This window comes from Kogia breviceps, chromosome 7 (assembly GCF_026419965.1).
Source record: "Kogia breviceps isolate mKogBre1 chromosome 7, mKogBre1 haplotype 1, whole genome shotgun sequence".
Taxonomy (NCBI): Eukaryota; Metazoa; Chordata; class Mammalia; order Artiodactyla; family Physeteridae; genus Kogia; species Kogia breviceps.
The window spans coordinates 59,700,263-59,723,788 of NC_081316.1; positions in this window are offsets into that span (position 1 = coordinate 59,700,263).

Consider the following 23,526-nt stretch of genomic DNA (forward strand, 5'->3'; position numbering starts at 1 on the left):
TTTCTGAGAATTTCCAAACTCTTGCTGCCACTTCCCAAAAAACTCTCCACATATTCTGAGGACCAAACAACATTTTGTGGCTAAACCAATATCGTGATTTAATAGAATATTCTAGTAATAAACACATTTTTCCCTAAAATCTGAATTTGTCCCTTCCTTGTTTGTTATGATGGTTTTCAAATTAATTCGTTCATGGTAAGTTCAGATGCATTTTCTCCTTTTTAATGTTTTCCCAATCCAGGTAGAATTAGTCTCTCCTTAATAATTTATAAAATTCTTAGAGTCAAAAAATACTGCAGATCTTTGCAACCCCTAGACCACTCCTTTCATTTTACTGATGAGAAAACTAAACTCCAGAGAGAAAGCAGGAGGGCAAGAAGCACCACATCTGATCTATGATAAAGGCAGAAATACGGTTCTAGTGTTCTTTCTATCGGGTGATGTTGTATGTCTCAGATGATAGACAGCCCTTTCTATCTAGAGTACAAATCTTATCTACCTTCCCAAACTATAAATTCCTTTTAGAAAAAAAAAGTCTATTTTTTTCTCTCACACTGTTTAGCATAATATCTTGTAATATGGAGGTGCTCAAGGCATACCTTTGAATAAATAAATGATTAAATCTAATGAACAATTTAATAAACTAACACTTCTTCCATATTTATTTGTGCCCACTGCAAGTCTTCACTCCAGATAATTACATATTATAATGTCTTTTCATACCTCTACAAAACCATCTGTAGTGAGAAGTGAGAACTTTTAAAACTTGTTTTATTGTAAGCTACTCTGAAATTGGTTGTAACCATAAGTTCTTTCCTATTACTCAGTGGATATCACTCAACTGATCTCAATTTAAATTGTTGCAGCTGAACAAGTAATAAATCTATGGCTCACACCATCCTTGGTTCAACAGACATTGGCTCAACAATTCTGAGAAAAGACTCTACCGTATTTGAGTTATGTGACTTCAGTCAATGATCTAATCTCCTTCAGTCTCATTTTCTTACCCTGCAGTGGAGATAGTGATAATTATGATCATTTCTGCACAGAGCTGTTTTCCCAAGTAAGTACACAAGTCCCAGGAACATGTGAGTCTGGCATATACATTATTTGGAAAAAGTTGTAATTCTCTCATTATATTGGAGAAGACACAGGGGATAAATAAGTATACAAGAGTAACTAAGATGAAGTTGCCCTGTTTTCCCAAGTGTTGGTCTAGTGTCAATAATAAGCAAATGCATATGTGATGGCCTCACTGATCTTTGGAAACAAAGTAGGGACACATAAATTGTAATGACCCATATAATTCCAGGTCTTACTCCAACTAATGAATGTAGAACCTTTTCAAAACTAAAGTTTTACCCAAGTATTTGCAGGTGTTCTGGGAAGAAGTTTCATGTATGCTCATATACAACCGTCTCATGTTCTTCTGCCCCTCTCTTCTGTGGTATTCTACTTCTGAAGGTCTGTGGGAAGGAGGTTTCAGATGCCCAGGCTACCTTCCACTGCCCTTGGCTACCAATGTCCAGTACGTCAGGGCAGGTGTCTATGCCGCAGTCAGTGCTGTCCCTCACTGCTTCTCCAAGGCAGAACCTAGTGCTTGGCATGAAGCCGGCGCTTAAAAACATTTATGCAAAGAATGAATAAGAGGTATCAAAGGCTTTCCTGGAAATCTGAACATACTGGAGTCACATTGTGGTCAGTGCAGAAGGACGGAGGTTGGCTCTGTCCTCCCTTCACTATCTCACTTTCAAAACTCTGGCTGGCTTTTGCTACCATGTCAGGGAGAGAGCACCTTGTGAAAACAGCACCCTCAGCTTCTGCAGGCAAATGTTTTTTCAAACAGACCAAAGGCAAATATACTATTCCTTTCAGTGGGCTTTAGGCCAATGTCTGAGAAAAGCATTGGTATTCTTTCCTTTCACCTTCCATTCTGGAACTGCTGCTTTCTCTCTCCCAATACCACTGAAAATCCCCGTATGTAGAGAAAAAAGAAATAATTTAGTCATACTGCTCTTACTAGTTTAGTAGATATGCCTAGACATATCTAATTTCCTAACTAAATTCAGATATTCACTGTTTATTCAGATAGATATTTCAAAAGGGAAATCAAAATTTTAAATATATTTAGAAATGAACAGAAATAAGAAAAGTTTATAAAATTATGGAATATAACAACAATAACTGTACTCAGAGTAAAACGTATAGTTTTATGTGCCTTTTTATATGCTTTAATAAAATTATTACAAATAAACTAAAATTCAACTTGAGAAACTAGGAAACAAAATAAACCAAGAAAGAAAAGAAAAAGTGGTTAAAAAGGTAAAAAATTAATATATTTAAAACTAAAATGAAAAGAATGATAAAAGTAAAATATATTTCTATTTAAAAAAGAAAAATAAGCACTCAGTAAGTCTGACATAGAAAATTTTAAAAAGCAAAAATATACAATATTAGTAATAAAAATTGTGATATATAACTATAGATACAAGTGAGATTAAACAAAATTATAAGAGAATTTTATTTCTATAAATATGCAAATAAATTTGAAGTATATAAAATGGATGATTTTCTAGCAAAATATAAATTATTGAAATTGGCCCAATTACATAAAACATAAATATCAAGAGTATTATATTTTAAAAGTACAGGGCTGTAAAAGTAGTTTTAAAAAATCCACAGGGCTATTTTTAACTTTAAAGTGGAGATGCCTATTTTACTGTGACAGCACATAGTGGTCATCAGCAACACATTTAGCTATATGTATATTAATAAGCAAATTTAAACATAAAACACTTTTCTGTGGCTAAACATTATACATAAAGTTAAGGGACAATGACATGCTATGGAGAAAATGGAGCACATATAACAGACATAGTACTTTAGCACATGTATTTTCTACAAATAAATTTTTTAGAAAGATAAACAGCCAAATAGAAAACTGGATAGCATATATGAACCAGTAATTCAAAAAAGGAAAAAAAAATGAAATACACATGACATGAAAAGATCCTTAAACTCATAAAATTCAGGGAAATACATGCATATTTTGTCCATAAAATTTACAAAAATTTAAAATGTTGATAATATCAGTGTTGACAGGGATCTGGGAAATGGTCATTATCAGATGGTATTAGTGAAAAGTATAGATTGGTAAGAATATTTTGGAGGCTACTTTGAATCCTCGATTGAAATTTGAAACATCATCCCCATGCTTAGGAATTTACCACAATGGTATTTTGGGCTTAAAAATATATACTGGTAAGAGAGTCATTGCAACATTATGGTAATGTTGAAAACAGTGGGAAACTTAAATGCCAATCAGTTGACAAATGACAATGGTTACATGTATATGCACTAAACTCAAAAGATATATATTTTGTCATGAAAAAAATCAAGGTGGTATATGACAAAATTCCCTTTAAAAGTATGTACATATGTGTATGAAATTTTGTCTCTCTATATAACACACATAGGCTAATATATGCTTAAATCATCAAAGCTGCAAGTTCATGTATCAAACTGTTAACAATGATTATTTCTGAAGGTTGTGGTAGTAGAGATGGGTAGAGGGGGGCGGATTTTTCACTTTGGACTTTGTATATTTCCAAAAATGATGGAATAGAACGTGGTTTTTAAAATACTTCTTTCTCGTGATTTTCTACAGTTTTCAAATTAGATGAAATATTTTCAAAACAAGTCATGGAACTTAAGTGTTATAATAAAGAGATGAGACCCAAGCTGTGAGGGTCAGTTAGAGGAGATGAAATTAATACAGTCTGTTCAAGGGAGAAGTATGTCTTCAAGTAGAACTCTGGATATTGTGTTTCTTATGAGGCAATACAAGTCTGCTCCTTTAAATATTGTCCTGGTAGGGCTTAAGCTTCATTTGGAAGCTTCATCCTTTTAAGGTTCATTTCCCTATTGTCCAATTCACCTCTGTGTCATTCCCATGTATAAACTTGTTGCCTTTGTATGATGCATGAGGAAACCTTGTCTAGTATGTTGTTTTTCACACTATGAGTTGTGACATATTCCTGGGTTGTAGAATCAGTGTAGTGGGTCTTGTCCAGCATGTCTTAGAAAATAAAACTAAGATGGAACAGAGAGTATCATATATAATAAGATGCCTTATTATTTCATGGAACCTTGGCTTTAGGTGTGTGTATGTGTGCTAGATTGAGATGTAAAATGTATTACTCATTGTGAGTCAACGACAAAATGCTTAAAAGCCACTTGTCTAAACACAAGTCTAGAAATAACCAATAGTGTCATCTTCTGGATGCCTCTGCAGCTCCTGTGATCTGTCAGTTTCTTTGAGAGATGTCCAAGTCAGAACTTCATGCCAGCAAATAGCAAATTTCATTATTTAGATTTCTACCATTATAGCTAAGTGATTTCAGATATTGAAGGCTTTCCTTCTTTTTTCCATCTGTGATGACTACTTTAAAACTGCATAGTTTGAAAGGATTTACACTTTGATGTTGTGCCTGTCAAAATAAGGTACATGACAGTATGTTAGACAGTCCTCAAAACCATGGAAAAAACAAATTTTAAGTAAAACAAGCATAGTCGCATTATGAAAGACTACAAAAGTCATATGGATTTGTAAGATAATATACAAGACTTCAAAGTTTTCTCTCCTGCCGTAATCACTGTGGGTGATCTGCCCTGAAATCCCAAGGGCACCCATTCAACTCTCCTGCCCTCAAGAACACTTCAGTGGAAAAGCCTGCTGTAAGCCATTGTGAGCCAGACCCATAATTAGTAAGTGACACCTCTGCAGAAATTCATGGACACTTAATTGAGAAAGGAAAGAGGTCGTGGAAAAGGAGCTGTGAAGGTAATAACTTCTGGCTATGCTGGGCAATTTTGTTTTCAAGGAACAGAGATTCACTCAAATCATCTCAATTACTAGAGATTTATTATAGAGATAAACAGAATTAACAATAAAAATAATAATAACAGCAACAGGAATATCTTGGGGAAACAAGAATAGCCTTGTACCTTAAAATGGAGCCTCACTGCCACTTAAACTGTCATTTTGGATCCAGGAAGCAAGTGATCAGGTATTTATTGTGGCCTCTACAGAAAAGGTGACAAAGTTCTGTGTCTCTGCTTCTCTGAGCTGCCAACCAACTAGCTGATCTCAGGTTGTATTTTTTTGTTTGTGCTTTGTTGTGTCTTCTTTACCAAATGTATCTCATAGTATCTACTGTTTCTGTCTCTGCTGCCTGCCTATTCCTAACAATGACTGACTTTCTGCCTGCTCGGTTCATATTCCCAGAGAGAGTTTCTGAGTGGTCTAGATAATAAGGATACTTCCTGCCACCAGCTCAGCATGTACAGACTCTGGAGCCAGATAGCCTGTTTCAAAGCCCAACTTTACTGAGTACTGGACATTTGACCTTGGGCAGCTGATTTAAATGTCTGTTCCTCAGCTTCCTTACCTATATAATGGTGTCTATCCCATAGAATTGTTGAAGAGTCAATGTGTGATAAGTACTTTTAGCTCTCATTAAGTACTCAAGTAGAGCTTTTGCAGCAACTTTTCTCAGTGCATGAGATAACCTATAGGAATGGCCAGTATGCTGGGGCCACAATATACAGACATGATTTCCTAACTTCATATGAATGAGTATCTACTGTACGCCAAGCCCAGTGATGACGCTTTCATGCTTGTAGGGAAACACAATGAAGAAAAGAGGTGGGGACATGGATACTTGAGTAATGGCAGTGATAGAATCTCATTGAGGGTGTAGCACTTGAGCTGTGACCCAAGTGACAGAGGAACTTGTATCAGACAGTTCTCTCTGCCAAGTTTTGTTCATCTCTCCGGTTGGCCTTCTTAGGCAAGCCTAAGAGCATCCTCCTCTAGCTCTCTTGTGTGCCTAAGGCTGCTTCACGGAAACTCGCTTTCTTTGCACTGATGTGGCCCAGGCCAACCACAGTGCAGCACAACTCTTCGGTGCTTTACCGCCAAAGCAGCAAGCCAGACCACCCCTTGCTGCTTCACGATTCACCCAGAAGTCAGATGCTGGTGATATGTACACTACACTCCCAAAGGCCTCCATAGTTGTCATTTTGCTTGTTTGTTTTGAATGTGTTATAGTAGAGGAAAGATTGATGGCTAGATTTTCACAAGCCCTGCCAATTAGTAGGGATTCATGTTTTTCTTTCCCATTAATAACAGCTGTTGATAACCACTATTTTAAACAGCACAGTGAATGAGCCTCACTAGCAAATTCATAAATACATCTGTCTCCAATCTCTAAAATTAAGAGCCACAAAACTGACTTGGCAAAGTAGAGGGGTCTGTTTCACTACTTGTTAATCCTTTCAGTCATAGATTGGTATGAATCAATTCTATATATTATTACCTATGAAGGTGAAGGAAATAAAAACGGGAACAGAGAAGAGGACTAATATTGAGGGCCTTCTATGTAATTTTTTATTTGTATTATCAGCTCTAATTCTCAAAACGATTCAATGAAATGCATATTATTACCCCCACTTTTACAGAGGAAGATAGAGGTATTTATAAATGGAGATATACAACTATAAGATGATCAGATATGTTTTCCCCTCTGGAGAAGTAAGGACAAGTCTTGCTAATTGGATAACTGATCACATTATAACTCCTTTCAAGGCAAACAAGAGTCTATTCTTGGTAGCATGGAGGGAGGGCATATTCCTTTGAATGCTTGTCTTTTCCCTTTCATCTTTTAATTTAATTTTTTTAAACCAATCCTTCAATTTAGAAAAAAAAATGTCCCTTCCTGTTGAAATAAATAACAAATCTGGGGTTTTAGTTACCTGATGTTCTTTGAAATGTCAATTTCAAGGGAGAAAGTTAGTGTTGGGGAGCCTGGGACTAAATTTCAACTGTGCCTTTCTAAATTGTGCATGCAAATGGACAATTAGACCTGCGATGGGTAATTGCATGCCTAAGTGAACCCTTCCACAAATAGTTCAGAAGCCAATTTTGAAGGTAGAATTTGTAGCAGTCCTTATAAATTTCCTCTCCTGCTGGAAAAACCTATGGAAGCTCATCCTTAACTATAATAAAGGAACACCTCTCTATTCCAGACACTTCCCAGCAAAAAAAAAAAAAAAAAAAGTAATTTGAGGAGGTGAGAATAGAATCATTAGTATTAGTAAGCCATTTATCCATCCAGAAATAATACTGTTAGTATTTTATCCTTATCTTTCTCAACTTACTAATATATTCCTAAAATAGTCATATATTTAATACTGTATATACTTTTTCACATTTAATAATGTATTCCATAATGCCTATTCTTCCATAATCTTTTTATCACCTTCATGTTTTTCCATTTTAACATATCACAATGTATGGAACTGGCATTCAAGTATTTAATGTTAGGTTATTTCTTAACTTGCTGTATTATAAAATACATTATTATAAAAATGCAGTGGTAAATATTAAGGCCCATTGTTTTTTACGTAATTCACTAATTATTTCTTCAAATCACTTCCCCCTCATGCAATTCTGAATAGTATCATTCTTTTTGACTCCTGTCATAATAGGTGGAAACTAACTTTTTTTCCTTATTGTTTTCATTCATATTTTAGGTTGTGGTCAACAGTTTGCAAAGGCCAGTCTTTCTTCCCCAGCTCAGCACTTCTCTGAATGATCTTCCTGTCCTTTAAAGAGCCCTTTCCCTCTTTTTTCCAGCAAAATCCATTAACTCCGAACACAGTAGAAAATACTAATCTTCCTCATTCTCTGCCAAATAAAGCAGTGTGATATAACATACATTCAGTAATTTATTTAATTATATATGCTTTCTTTCATGTGTTCATATCTACTTAAATCCAAAACATGAATTAAATTTCCTTGGAGAGTCAGGAAATAATCAAGAAGTAGTAGTCTTTGAATAAAGTATCTTCCTAACTTCGTACCTTCCTTTCTCCCTTCCTTCCTTCCTTCCTTCCATCCATATCCTTCATTATAGATATTTATATATCCTCTCAAGTAGGATGCAGGCTTCAGTATACTCAGTGAAATAACTACACATGTTTAGTTTATAGCAGTTTTAATGTCAGTGATGAAAATTGTAATAGTAATTTAATTTCACAAAGAGCTGTGGTCACAGGCTAGATGATATGATTATCACAGGAAGGTCTTTTGATACACATGGGCTTAAAAAAAATGGATGCAAAGAGTTAATATCCCACATGTTTAGAAACAAGACTAATCTATCCACTTTGAAAGATATTTAACCTGGCTGAAATGTATTAGCACATGAAAAAATTAAAATTGAAAAAAACTTAAGACAACAGTCTTAACACTGAAAGTGACAGGATAAACACAACTATTTTATGAGAATTCCAGGGAAAAAGAAATGGCCTATTATGATCATTTTGGTGGAAGCAGCAGGAATCAAAGCTCATCAACTCTGGAATTTTAAATGAAAATGATTGTTTCATGATACAATAACCCTGTCCATATATATTAATATTTTATAGACCACCAGAGGATTATGTGCTTTGAAAAGCTATACTGATAGTGAATTAATTTACCTCAGTGATGGAAAATTAATGAGTATTGCCAAGACACTCCTTAAATTGAGTTATCCTATTACATAAAATACTATATAAATGTTTTGTCAGGTTGTTGGGTGGCTTATTTGTTTTGTTTTGATTTTTAACCTTTCAAGAGTTTTACATTTACCATAGGAAAATCTCATTTAACTAATGGCATATAAACATATACCTTAAAAACTAACTGCTACTGATTTTGAACAAATATTTTTGAAAATTGTACCTCTCAGATTGTTGTATAAAATTCATTTCATTCTTCAAGCCATTATTTATTATTTATTTTTTTATTTTTTACAATCACTTTTAATGAGCATAGGAGAAGTATGTCACAAAGTATACCGTGTTCTTTAAATATAAGTAATAAGTATCCCATATCACTCTCTCTTTCTGAATTACCACTCTTGAGCTATACCAGAATTCTTTCAATTCTTTACTTGGGCCAAGTTCACTCACACTTCAGGAACTTTTACCCACCCTTCCTTCTACCACCATTCTTTACTAGATTATTTTTTTAATCCATTATTTTTCCAGAAGACCCTGATGTCCTAGTCTAAGTTTGGTTTTCCACTTGTGAACTTCCATAAGTGCTGTACCTTCTGTATTATAGTGTTTAGCATTCTGTATTACTCACTGCTCAGCTGTGAGATTCCTGAAAACAAGGGTGTTATCTCTCTTGTTTGTCCTTGCATCTCCAGTCTCAAGAAGTGTCTGGCAGAAAGAAAGGAATAAATAAATATTTAACGGATAGTCAGATTGATGAATGGATGGATAGGTGGAACAGTGATATGAGAAAACAGGGCACATTTGGGAATTCTTAGGAGGCAGTAAAAAAAATGTTGTAAGCACAGTCGATTCTCATCATTTACTGTGTTTTTGTTTTGAGAAGTTGCCGCCACATTGAATTAGTGAATACAAAATCATTGCTCCTAGGAGAAACATAAGGATAGGTTCCTATGAGCATCTGGTCACCACATTTTTGTCCACTAATCAATATGTAACTTTATATTATGTGTGTCTCTGTTTAAAGACACCTTATTAAGCATATGTTGTTGATTTATTAACATCAAGCTCATGGCTAACAACACTATAACTAATGCCTGAGTGAAACTTACCTACAACATGTATTTTCTCCATAAGGCACATAACAGCCTTCTTGCACTTAGGAACACTAAAGAACACTTCAGCACTATGCTTGGGAGCCATTTTAAACAGCAAAATCACCAAAGAAAGCACAACAATGCAAAAAAATGTGGCACTAAATTTCCTGCAAAATAATCACTTTTTTCCAATATGAGAGCTGAAACAGGAAAGTAAAGGATTGCCTTATTCCACCTTTGCTGGTGACATGTGCATAAAGCAACCCAATTTTTTGTTGTCCTGCACATGTGCATGTCCCTGAATGCCTGTGAAAGTGCTATGAGTATTGGTTTTGAAATTACAAATTAATTTGAAAATGTGGAATATGCAAATAATGAAGCTTGACTGTGTTTGGTGCTAGTGAAAAAATATGGCTTCTGTTATCCAAGAAGATAGGAAACCAAATAAATATAAAACAAAGCAAACATAAAGATGCACAAAGAAAGTATTCAGGGAGTTTGGAATAAGTGGGCATAAGTGTAATCAGATGAGACTTCATAGTGAAAGTGGCCTTTAATCTATACATAGAAGGATAAGTAGAATTTTAAAAGAAGGATATAAAGTAAAGAAAAATCTGGATGAAAAGACATGGCTTTGGGAAATGAATGAATGTTTGATAATGCTTAGAAAAGCCAGTTAAAAAAAAATGATTGTAATAGGCCATCAGGTAGATAGACTAAACCAATAATAGTAAGTGTAAAAAATTCTAAGATAGAGATAAAAGTAAAATAACAACAAAATAAGCTAATGAAATGGATCTAGGAATGTTATCCATGATTGTATTAGTTTTTTACTGCTGCACAACAAATTACCACAGATTGAGCAATTTGAAAACAGCATACATTTATTATCCCACAGTTTCCATGGGTCAGAAGCCCAGGCAGAGATTGAGGCTGTGTCCTCTGGCCAGGATCTCACTAGGCTGCGAACAAGGTTTGGCTGGGCTGCATTCCTCTCTGGAGCTCAGAGTTCCCTTCCAAGATCATGTGGCTGTTGGCAACTTTAGTTGCTTGAGTTTGTAGGACTGAGGACCCCATTTTCTTGCTTGCTGTCAGCCTGGGGCTGCTCTCAGTTCCAACATCCGGGCCACACACCTCAAGGGAAACTCACTTCTTCAAGTCAAACAGGAAGATCTCTCTTTTTTTAAATTTCTCCCTTCATACAAGGCCTAAATTCTCTATTACACAGTTCACCTGATTAGGTCAGGCCCACCCAAGATAATCTCCTTTTGATTAACTCAAACGACTGTAATTACATCTGCAAAATCCCTTCATTTTTGCCATATAATGTGACCTAATCACAAAAGAGATATTCCATCATAATCACAAGTCCCATCCACCCTCAGGGGAAGAGAATTATATAGGGTACAGAACTCTTGGGGGCAAACTTATAATGCTGCCAAACATAAGGACACATTGAGTTCATGCATGTATGATCCCTCCTCCATTTTTAAAAATTACTATTACTAGTCAATCACAACTTGCCCAGATCTAGCAGTTCTTTTTTTTTTTGCGGGGGAGTACGCGGGCCTCTCACTGTTGTGGCCTCTCCTGCTGTGGAGCACAGGCTCCGGACGCACAGGCCAAGTGGCCACGGCTCACAGGCCCAGCCGCTCCGCGGCATGTGGGATCTTCCTGGACCGGGGCACAAACCCGCGTCCCCTGCATCGGCAGGTGGACTCTCAACCACTGCGCCGCCAGAGAAGCCCCCTCCATTTTTGAACTTACTAAAACAGGGGAATCCCAAAGAAGAACCTTTGTGTCCCTAGGTTCAAACTTGGTTGAAGCTCAGTTTGGGATCTCAATTAGGACCAAAGTGATCTGCGTAAGAAAGAGAGAGAAGGCCCTAAGGAGAGGTCCAAGGGCAGGGAGAGGAAGAAAACATTTCTGCAGTGATGTAGGCAGGGGCAAGATCGAGAGGTGTGCCCAGAGACAGAGAGAAAGGGAACACGTGAGACAGCCTTGGAAGATGAGAAGCTTTGGAAGAGTTGGCATGTTGAAAGGAGATTTTCAAAGCTGTTTGGATTTTGTGTTTCAGAAAGTAGCTATTCCTGCTTCTCTGCCTCCCAGTGTCTTCAGTAAAATTTGCTCTGTTTGTCCTTGTTTTAGAATTGGACTAATGTCCAGGATTTATTTGTTGTTATTTTGCTTTGATTTTTGAGAAAATGTCTAAAATTTGCTAAAAGTTTGACACTGTAAAAGATATATTATGACAGGCTAAGAGGCTGTACACTATGTACAAAATAGATAACTAATAAGAACCTGCTGTATAGCACAGGAAACTCTATTTCATTTCGCTGTACAGTAGAAACTAACACGACATTGTAAAACAACTATACCCCAGTTAAAAAAAAAAAAAAAAGAAAGAAAAAGAGGTTGCTGGATACCCTGTGCTCTCTCTCTCTCTCTCTCTCTCTCTCTCTCTCTCACTTTCTCTCATCTTCCTCTTCTTGCTGCCCAGGAACCGCTCCTTCAGGCTTTCTTTCTCTTTTTTATGTACATCTAAATCTGATTAGGATAGTTCTTCCAGCTCAGATCTTCCAATGGTTTCTTACAGCACATAGAATGAAATCCAAACTCTTGCCTTGGATTAGCAACACCTGGATTCTGAAGAGTGGTATTTGGCCACCAGTTTGACATTATCTGGTACTGTCCTCCCTTCTCTGTTCACTCTGCTTGACCTCTCCCTGTTTCTTGAACATGCCAAACTTATTCCTGCTCTATCAGCTCCATACTAGTTTCTTCTGCATGGCTAACTTCATCATGTAGTTCAGATCACAGATTAAATATGATCTCCCCAGAGAGACCTTTCTTAAAATCCCTATCTAACAGAGCCAACTTTCTATTAAGGCATTCTATTTTAATCATCTAAGTAGAACTTATCACCATCTGATATTGTCTTATTTATTTGTTTATTATTTGTCTTCTGTCCTCTCACTCCTGCCCTGGAACAGGCCATGAGTTCTGCAAGGTCAGGCAATGTCTTGACTGATATCCAGTCTATCGCCAGTAATTAGAATATGCCTGACACATAGCAGATGCTTTATAATTACTTGTTAATAAATGAATTCATAAGAGATTAGAGTGTATTGGGGGTTATCTGTCAACATTTAACACAGTGCATTCGGGAAATAATTAGAGAAAGTTGAGTCCAGTTGACACTTGGTAAAGAGAAAATAGCACTGGGCTGATCTTTGAGATATGGGGCTTTTAATCTTGTGTCTGCCACTAACTTGCTGTTTGATCTTGGACAAGGGCAAGGGAGGCCTTTCAGAATTTGGAGTAAAAAAGACAAGAATACTTATGGAAATGTCCGTATACCAAATCTGTTATATATTAGTAACACACTTTTATGGATGAAGAAACCGAGGCTTTGTGAGATGAAATAATCTATGATCAGTATGTGGTAGAGCTAGGCTTTGAAATCACCTGTGTTTGGAGTAAAGTTCTCTTCCAGCTCTGATATTCGGGAATCTTGAAACTCCATTCTTTTCTACTTCCTCTGTAGGACAGCTTCCTCCTAATCAGGTGTCTATCATTTCTTTTTTATCCTGAACAGCTTTTCTAATTTTTAGAATGAAGGAAATAAAAATGCCCACTGAGTGGAGACTGAATACAAAGGCTTTGGGGCTGCATGCTCATTTTAACTAGTTTTTGTGTTTTTTTTTTAAGAACTAAAAAAAGAGTAACAGGCAGAGGTAATATCTACAGAATTGTCTTTTCCATTATCTCTAAGGATTTATACTCTTAAAAATCACCTATTTTGTCTTCATCTAAGCATTTTATTTTTTCAATCTCCAACTGTTTTATGTGTTAAATGCTTTCTAATTGATTTGTAAGGTTGATATTTAAACAACTCTTACACTGCCTAATCACATAGTTCAATCATTTGAAATGTCACCTTCTTTTCTACTTCCAATATCTTTATTTAGATGTCAAATTGTGCTAGCATTGCCAATGTTAATTCTGTAGCAAGCAGTGATTATGTCACATATAGCTGTTTTATTCTTCTGCAGTCCAGTTCAGTTATAAATTGTTTCTCACTTATTTCACTTGCTTTTTTTTTTTTTTTTTCTTTTTTTGGGGTTGTTGTTCTTTTAAGTTCAGGCATGAGTCTGATTTGCTTGAAATTTCAAAAAGTAAAGATGTTTCCTAGATGTATAAGAGTCACTGTGACATTAACAAACACTGTTTTGGGCTAGGGATGAGTAATTGCTTAGTGATGCCCTGCTTGACTGAGAATTTTGTTCTTTTAAAGGAAGTGGTATTATCTGCTAGACAGATCCTATCACTTCAAGGAACTTTTGAAGAATGTGTGTACCTTCTCTGATATCTTAATGACTTAATGCCACAAATTACCTGCCTAGTAATGATAACAATAATAACACAGTAGCCATAGCTAGTTTTATGAGTACTGTTATTAACCTCAGTTTATGGATGAGGAAATGAAATTCCGAGAGGTACAGGAACTTCAGCTAATGAGTTGACTTAGGGCTCTAGAAACAAAATCTGGGCTTTTTGACTAAAAGAATCTGAATTTTGAAACACTGTGTTTTACATACCCAGGACTTAGTTGTAGTTTCTTGTCTGGCCCTGGTCTGGTGTGCCCAATATTTTTTTTTCTTTCATTCAAGAAACAATGACTAGGCATCTAGAGCAAAGCAATAGAGTTAGAACAATAAATAAAGCTATCTATTTTTAAGCTGCTCAAAGGTTAGCAGAGATGTTAGTGAAAAACAAACATGTAAACAAATGGGTAGCCTAGAAAGCTACAATTACAGTTGGGCAGTTTCAGAGATTATTTCCAGAGTCTGCCCAAGTTTTAGTCCATGAATTGAATTAATATGTGCTGACAAGGGGAAGAAGGAGAACAGTTACTGAGTGCATACTCTGTGCTGAGAATTGTGCTAAGAACTTATATTAATTAAGGTAATGCAGGCTTAATAAAAAGGATGTCTGTTTCTTGCTCAGGGAAGGGGGTGTTCTTAGTTGGGCAGTTCTCCTCCAAACAGTATCAGGGGACCTAGACTCCTAGCACCTTGGGTCTCTGTCATCTTCAATTTGTGATTCCCAAGATTTCCATGGAAGCCTCTGTTTCAGCCAGCAGAAAATGGGAAAAGAGAAGGAGGATTATATACGAGACACTATTATGGACCAGGCTTGAGAGGAACCTTGCATTTCATTGGCTAGAACTTATTTACATGGAAATACCTAATTGCAAGGGAAGCTGGGAGATATAGTCCAGCAATGAGCTCAGGTAAGACTATGAACAAACAAACAAACAAATTGAAAGTATGGATGCCATGAAGCTACCTACTTAATGTCAATAAAATTACCCTCTCTAGAAGGTCCAAAAAAGTGATACTTGTTACTTTTGTCATAACCAATCTTCCATAAGGGCTATCTTTACAGAGCATTCAGAACAAGAAAGGAAAATACCCTTAGAAAATATTTTTAAGATGATAATCAACTTGCCTCCCAAAGCCTTTCAGGTAAAAAACTACGTGTGTGTGTGTGTGTGTGTGTGTGTGTGTGTGTGTGTACATGTGTCACAAAGATAGTAATTAATAAAGTCTGATTGAAACCCAGATCATTCTGTATAAAGTTCATGTCCTGGGCTTCCCTGGTGGCGCAGCGGTTGAGAATCTGCCTGCCGATGCAGGGGACACGGGTTCGTGCCCCGGTCCGGGAAGATCCCACATACCGCGGAGCAACTAGGCCCGTGAGCCACAGATACTGAGCCTGCGCGTCTGGAGCCTGTGCTCCGTGACAAGAGAGGCCGCGACAGTGAGAGGCCCGCGCACCGCGATGAAGAGTGGCCCCCGCTCGCCGCAACTAGAGAAAGCCCTCGCACAGAAACGAAGACCCAACACAGCCAAAAATTAATAAATAAATAAATAAAATAAGGAAGGCCTCAAGTCCTTAAAAAAAAAAAAAAAAAAAAAAAAGTTCATGTCCTTTCTATCATACCAAGCAGATTCTATGAAAAGCCTTAAAGAAAATAATTTACAGCAGAAACAATATCAGAATGCTTTGGTATCCAGGTATTTAACCCCTGTTTGACCTTAATTACTTAAGCAAACTCTTACATCTTGCATTAGACCCTCAAACAACATATATACAAAAACGCCCATTTATTAAAAGTATAATAGCACAAGGACTTGCGGTATAACTGTCCTTAAGGACTCAACTTAGAATGAGAACCTTAAATTTTCTATAAATAGATTCAAGGAAACTTCAGATCATCATTATCCTCTCTATCTCCCTGTACCTCCATAGTCATGTTTTCTAAGTCTCCTTATTTGAAACACGGAAAAATTAAAGAAAACCTAATGCTATATATTAAAGGAAAGAGAATATAAACTTGAATATTAAGAGGTATCTTGAATCTCCATAAGCTTTTTTATTTAGATATTCAAAGACTTATAGACCACAGAAGGCAGAGTTGGAACTGATAATCATTACCAATTCTGAATAACATCTTTCAAAATAAAGCATATATGGAATAGAACATTTATTAGAAATCCGTGATACAGCCACAAAACTCCTAAAGAGTTAATCATGGGCTGTTAAATTTTTTTATTTGATTTGCTATTTGGTAACAGAATATATAGTATAGTATTATATTTGACTCTACCCACTGTACGTTTGCCAGTTGAGTAAACACTCCTCGGAGCTGAGAGGTAAATTAATAGGCACAGCTCTCTGTATTTCCTTGGTTGACCAGGTCCTTCTTTGATGCAACCACTATTCTGAGACAGAATTGTCCCCTACCTTTATTGCTGAGTTTCCTAAGATCCAGGATAATGAGGGGTTAGTACAGGAATAAATAGCTCCTGTTGCCAGGATATATTTCTACAAACAGTAGTCATATTTCCACCCCCCCTAGTTCTTATTTGAGGAAATATATATGAGAAATATGCCTGTAATCATCCAATGAAGTACCATCATTTTCTTCCAAACTCCCTTCCCCTTCTCTTCACGTAATTGCCCTCATTTTTTACCTATTTTTCTGAGATCCTCTTGCCAAGTGAATATAGCATTTGTCTTTTGCTTGCTTGCTTGTTTCTTTTAAAGCTGGACTCATCCTACTTCAGATATCAAATGAAATAGAAGAGATCAATATCTGCTTACTTTCTGAGGGCAAGTCTTAGTAGGTTACTACTTATATTTCATAATCTAAACCACTCAGCCTGGAAATTAGTGGAAATCTCTCCAGATTTATCTGTTGGTTTTAGTTTTCATATTATTAGAAACTTTTTTTTTCTCTGCAAATTCATAAGTTAATAGTTTGACAAGACAGGATGTTGCCAGGGGCTGGCTATTTCTTAGACATTATTTAAAGCTGTATTGTTCATGATTGCTAAATGAGTGAATGAATAAATAAATGGACAAATGAGTGAATAAAGTTAACTAGGGCCACCAAAAAAAAAACTAGAGAACCTCACCTCACTTGGTGATGACACAGAGGAGAGGGCCAATTCTGTGTGCAGACACTGAGAAAAATGCCACAGTTCTCCAATATAAGCCTTCTCCAGGCTTAGAAAGACAGGCTCATTCCTGAGCAGAATAATAATATAAATGCCAACATCTTCCAGAACAAAAGACACCACTACAGTTTCTATTGTAAACACATTGTTTATCTCAAAATACTCCTGTTGATAGCTTGCCATTGGGAATAATCATTGCATAACAATGCTCTCACACTGCAAGAGAATGAATACAAAAAATGAATGTTTCACAGATGATAAACATAAATGCAGGCAACACTTAATTTTTTAATTAAAAAACCCTTTTCTTTTTTGAATTCAAACCTCTAGAAAATTGCTTAGAGATACTCTCTTTGCTGGAAATGCAAGACCAAAAATTCACCAGGTAGCACTGCCATTTCAGTAAGAGTTAAAAAAGGAGCAAATGTAGTGAGAGAATCCAAACTAATAGAAGACAAAGACAGTTTGAAGCATATAAACGTAGCCTAATGATGGCTTTGATGAGCCTTTGTCTCTCAGCTCTTTGTGCACAGTAAAATATGAGGAATTAAAAAAAGAGAGAGCAAAATAGTCAAAGACATCTGTATGTGTCACTAATGAGTGATGAGAACTGGAAAGACAAGGAATGAATTTCAGCGGTTTTGATGGGCCTTTATCAGATATGTCTGTGTGAATTACAAAATATGTGACATGAGTAGGAGTGGAGAAAAAGGGAAGAGATAAGTTTGATATGTGAAGAGTAATACATTAAAGTTTTTTGTGAGGGGAATGTGAGTTGGTGGGGAGATGACTCCCCAGTGGTTTTCAAAAAAATAATCAGCCAAATGATTATCTGGCATGAATGTCTTGGTGGAATCTGTGCAGTGCTGAACATACATTAAAGCCAGGCAAAGTCTTCTATAGAGAGGAATCCTGAGTACAGCTCCTCAGGGAAATGATCAAGTAATTTACTCCACAAGAGTAAAAGAAGTGCAGACTGTTTGCACACATGGCCATTTCACTTAGCTTGACTAGATTGAATGGAGCCATAAGTCAGACTGGTCTTCAATTCAGTTAATTTTTCTTTTCAATCTGACCAATTTTTAAAATTAAATTGACAATCCTTTCAGTCAAACTACCTGTATGTGTGGACATAGCCACATAAAAGTATATGTTTTGTCTATAAAAACACTAACCTGAGTTGGAACACTGGCTGTCCCACTTGTTTGCTGTGTTTTTAAGCCACTTCAACATTTGGGGCTCCATAGTCTTTAATTTTCAACTAAATATAATAGTACCTATTGCATAAGAGTTTATAAAAATGGAAAGAAAAATATATGTAAATACAGAACATTATGCTATTACTTGGAGTAGAATTTGGGGGTAGTATTGAATTGCTCTGCATAATAATGGGATAAACATTTGAAATTGTTGCATAGAAGAGGAGGAACTTACTTTTGGGAAGAAATGTCTTGTGGTACCAAGAAAGGACTCAGGAAATAATGCATCTATTAAGGAGATTAAGGTGTTTGCTTGAGTGACGGAAGTGATGTGATACACAGTTTTCATGATTCACTCTATTAGTTTGCTAAGGCTGCTGTAACCAGGTGCCACAAACTGGGTGAACAACACAAATTTATTGACTCACAGTTCTGAAGACTAGAAATCCTACATCAAGTTGTCTAGGGACAGACTTTTTCTGAAGGTGCTAGGGAAGAATCTGTTCCAGAACTCTCTCCTAGTTTCTGATGTTTCCTTGGCTTGCGGCAGCACAATTCCAATCCTGACGTGGGGTTCTCTGTGTGTGTGTGTTCCTGTGTCCACATTTCCCCTTTGTCTAAGGACACTAGTTATTTCATCTAGTTAGGGCCCATTCCATTCCAGTATGACTTCATCTTAACTAATTATATCCATAATGACTCTATTTCCAAAGAAGAGTATATTCTGACATTAACATATAAATTTTGGTGGAAATAATTCAGCTTGCAATACTCACTAGTGGTTTATTGGTGTTGGATTTTTTTTTTCTTTTCCAGAAAAAATAAAAACTTCTCTGGTCTCCATGTTGATGGAGAAAAATAGGGACTGCCCTGATGTGGAAAAGAGCTTGGAGGGAGAGCTGACATGTGGGTTATGAGTATGGAAAGGCTTCAGTGAGTTGATTATAGCAGTAAACAGTCATTGAGAAGCTAATTTATACTAGGCATTGACAACTGCAAGAAGATAGACCTGGTGCTTTGAGGATCTCAGGGTGTAGTGATGGAGATTCACCAAGAGAGAATGACAATGATAATGACAAACTACAGACCAAAATACAATGATTTCCCAGCAAAGTTATTCACATAGTCATTAGAAATTTATGAAATAACAGTTTATCACCATAGGTATTTCATGTTAAGGATATCTTCCTAAAATTATCTTTCTATTAAAAATCTATAAAATTGACATAAATGTCTATGCCTTCATGATCACTAAGTGGTGTAACTGGATGTGTTTTTAGGTCTATGTGACTTTCTATTCTATGCCATTGTCAAGGCTTCCACCCGCAAAGAATGTAAACACAAGTTTTTCTAATATGTGAGTGAAATTCAGATCAGTTACACAAGATAACCTTTAATTCTGGTGTTAAAATACTATTTCAATATGATACTTCATGGTGAATATCATATCTAATGATTTTGATACATTTGTGGAAATAATTTACACATATATTTATGTTTATTTATTTATGTATATATATAGACATACATATTTTGGTATATATTTAGAGTAGTTTTGGGTTCACAGCAAAATTTAGATAAAGGTGCAGTGATTTCCCATATTTGCCTGACTCCTACACATGCATATCCACCATTATCAATATCCCCCACCAGAATAGTACAGTTTTTACAACTGATGAAGCTACATTGAAACATCATTAATACTGAAAGTCCATTGTTTACATTATAGTTCTCTCGGTGTTGTACATTCTATGAGTTTGGACAAATGTGTAATGATATGTATCCCTCATTATAGTATTATACAGAGTATTTTCACTGTTTTAAAAATCCTCTGTTCTTTGCCTATTCTTTCCTCTTTCTCACCCTACCAACTCCTGGCAACCACTGATATTTGTACTGTTTCCATAGTTTACCTTTCCATAATGCCATATGCTTAGAATGATACAGCATGTAGCTTTTTCACGTTAGCTTCACTTACTAATATGAATTTAAAGTTCTTTCATGTCTTTTCATGGCTTGATAGCTCTTTTTTCTTAAGCACTGAATAATATTCCATTGTCTGAATGCACCACAGTTTATTCATTCATCTACAGGGAGAGATCTTGGTTAATTCCACATTTTAGCAGTTATGAATATAGCTGCTATAAACATTCTGGTGTAGGTTTTTATGTGCACATAAGTTTTCAACTTCCTTGGCTAAGCACCAAAGAGTATAATTCCTGGATCATATGGTAAGACTAGGTTTAGTTTCATAAGAAACTGCCAAGCTGTCTTCCAAAGTGGCTATACAGTTTTGCATTCCCACCAGCAACGAATGAGGTTTCCTCTTGCTCCACATTCTCACCAGTATTTAGTGTTGTTGATGTTTTGGAGTTTGACCATTCTGGTAGTTATGAAGTGGTATCTTATAGTTGTTTTAATTTGCATTTACCTAGTGACACATGATGTGGAGTATCTTTTCATATGCTTATTTGCCATCTTCTTTGGTGAGCTACCTGTTAAAGTCTTTGGACTAATTTTTAAATCAGGTTGTTTTGGTATTGTTGAGTTGTAAGTGTTATTTGGATAATTTGAAAGCAGTCCTTTATCAGATGTGTCTTTTGCAAATATTTTCTCCCTGTCAGTGACTTGTCTTTTCATTCTCTTGGCATTATCTTTCACAGAACAGACATTTTTCTTAATTTTAATGAAGTCTAGCTTATTAGTTATTTCTTTCATGAACCTCATCTTCAATGCTGTATCTAAAATGACATGACCATACTCGAGGACATATAGGTTTCCTCCTATATCATCTTCTGAGTGTTTTATAGGTTTGCATTTTACTTTTAAGTCTATGATCCATCTTGAGTTAATTTTTGTGAAGGATATAAAGTGTGTGTCCAGGTTTATTTTTTTACATGTGGATGTCCAGTTGCTCCAGCACCATTTGTTGGAAAAACTATCTTCACTCCATTGTATTGTCTTCTTTCCCATGTCAAATATCAGTTGACCTTATTTATTGGGGGGGGGGGCTATCTCTGGACTCTCTACTCTCTTCCTTTAATTTATTTGTCTACTCTTTCTCCAGTATCAAATTTTCTTGATTACTATAGCTTTATAGTAAGTCTTGAAGTTGAGTAGTGTTAGTGCTCCAACTTTATTCTTCTCCTTCAATATTGTATTGGTTTTTCTGGATCTTTTGCCATTCCATGTAAACTCAGAATCAGTTTGTTGCTATCTACAAAATAACTTGCTGGAATTTTGATTGGGATTACACTGTAAATATAGATCAATTTAGAAAAAACTGACATCTTGACAATTTGAGTCTTTCTGTCCATGGATATGGAATCTCTCCATTTATTTAGTTCTTTTTTCATTCATCAAACTTCTGTAGTTTCCTCATATAGATCTCATACATATTTTGTTAGATTCATACCTATGTATTTTTATTTGGGGGGGAGCTAATGCAAATGGTATTGTGGATTTTTTTTTTTTTTCTGCGGTATGTGGGCCTCTCAATGCTGTGGCCTCTCCCATTGTGGAGCACAGGCTCCGGACACACAGGCTCAGCAGCCATGGCTCACGGTCCCAGCCGCTCCGCGGCATGTGGGATCCTCCCAGACTGGAGCACGAACCCGTGTCCCCTGCATCGGCAGGCGGACTCTCAAACACTGCACCAGGGAAGCCCTCAAATGGTATTGTATTTTTAATTTTAAGTTGCCCTTGGTCATTTCTAATATGAATATAAAATGATTGACCTTTGTACTTGAGGTATTTTGCAATCTTTCTGTATTGTTTTTGTTATTGTTTTGGTCAATCTGCCAGATTTTTTACATGACAATCATATCATTTATAAACAAAGACAGTTTTACTCCTTTTTTCCCAGACTGTATACATTTTATTTCCTTTACTTCTCTTGTTGCATTAGCTAGTACTTCCATTACAATGTTGAAAAGTAGTGGTGAGAGGGGACATCTTGTCTTGTTCCTGATCTTAGTAGGAAACTTAGCTTCCCACCATTAAGTGTGATGCTAGTTATAGGTTTCTGTAGATATTCTTTATGAAGTTAAAGAAGTTCCCCTCTAGTCCAAGATTAGTGAGAGTTTTTATCATGAATGTGTAATGGATTTTGTTAAATGATTTTTTGCATCTATTGATATAATCATATGATTTTTCTTTCTTAGCTTGTTGATATGATGAATTACATTAATTAATTTTCAAATATTGGACCTGCCTTGCATACCCAGGATAAATCCTGCAGGGTTGTGGCATATAATTATTTTTATCTGTTAATGGATTGGATTTGCTATAATTTTGTTGAGGATTTTTACATCTATATTCATGAACGATAGAGGCCTGTAATTCCTGTTTCTGGTGATGTTTTTGTCTGGTTTTGGCATTAGGGTAATGCTTGCTTCACAGGATGAGTTAGGAAGTATTCCCTCTGCTTCTGTGCCCTGAAAGAGATTGTCAAGAACTGAAATTTCTTCTATAATATTTGGTAGAATTCACCAGTGAACCTACCTAGATCTGGTGCTGTCTGTTTTGGAAATTTATTAATTATTAATTAAATTTCCTATATAAATATAGACCTATTCAGGTTGTCTATTCCTTCTTTGTAAGAATGGCAAATTGTGTCTTTCAAGAAATAGGCCCATTTAACTTGTCAAGTTTGTGGACATAGAGTTGTTCATAATATTCCTTTATTATCCTTTGAATATAATATTCATTGTACTTATAGTAATGCCCCTTCTTTCATTTCTGATATTAGTAATTTGTGTCTCTTTTCCCTTTCTCTCTCTCTCTTTAAGTTAACCTGGCTTGAGAATGATCAATTTTATTGATTTTTTTTCAAAGAACCAGCTCTTGGATTTGTTGATGTTTCCAATTGACTTCCTGTTTACAATTTCATCAATTTCAGCTCTAATTCTTATATTTTCTTCTCCATAATTTCAATTTAATTTGCTATTCTTTCTCTAATTTCCTAAGATGGAAACTTATATAATTTATTTTAGATTTTTCCTCTTTTCTAATATATGGATTCAATACTGTAAATTTCCCTCTAAGCACTGTGTTTGTTGTATCCCACAAATTTTGATAAACTGTGTTTTCTTTTTTTATTAAGTTCAAAATATTTTTAAATTTCTCTGGAGA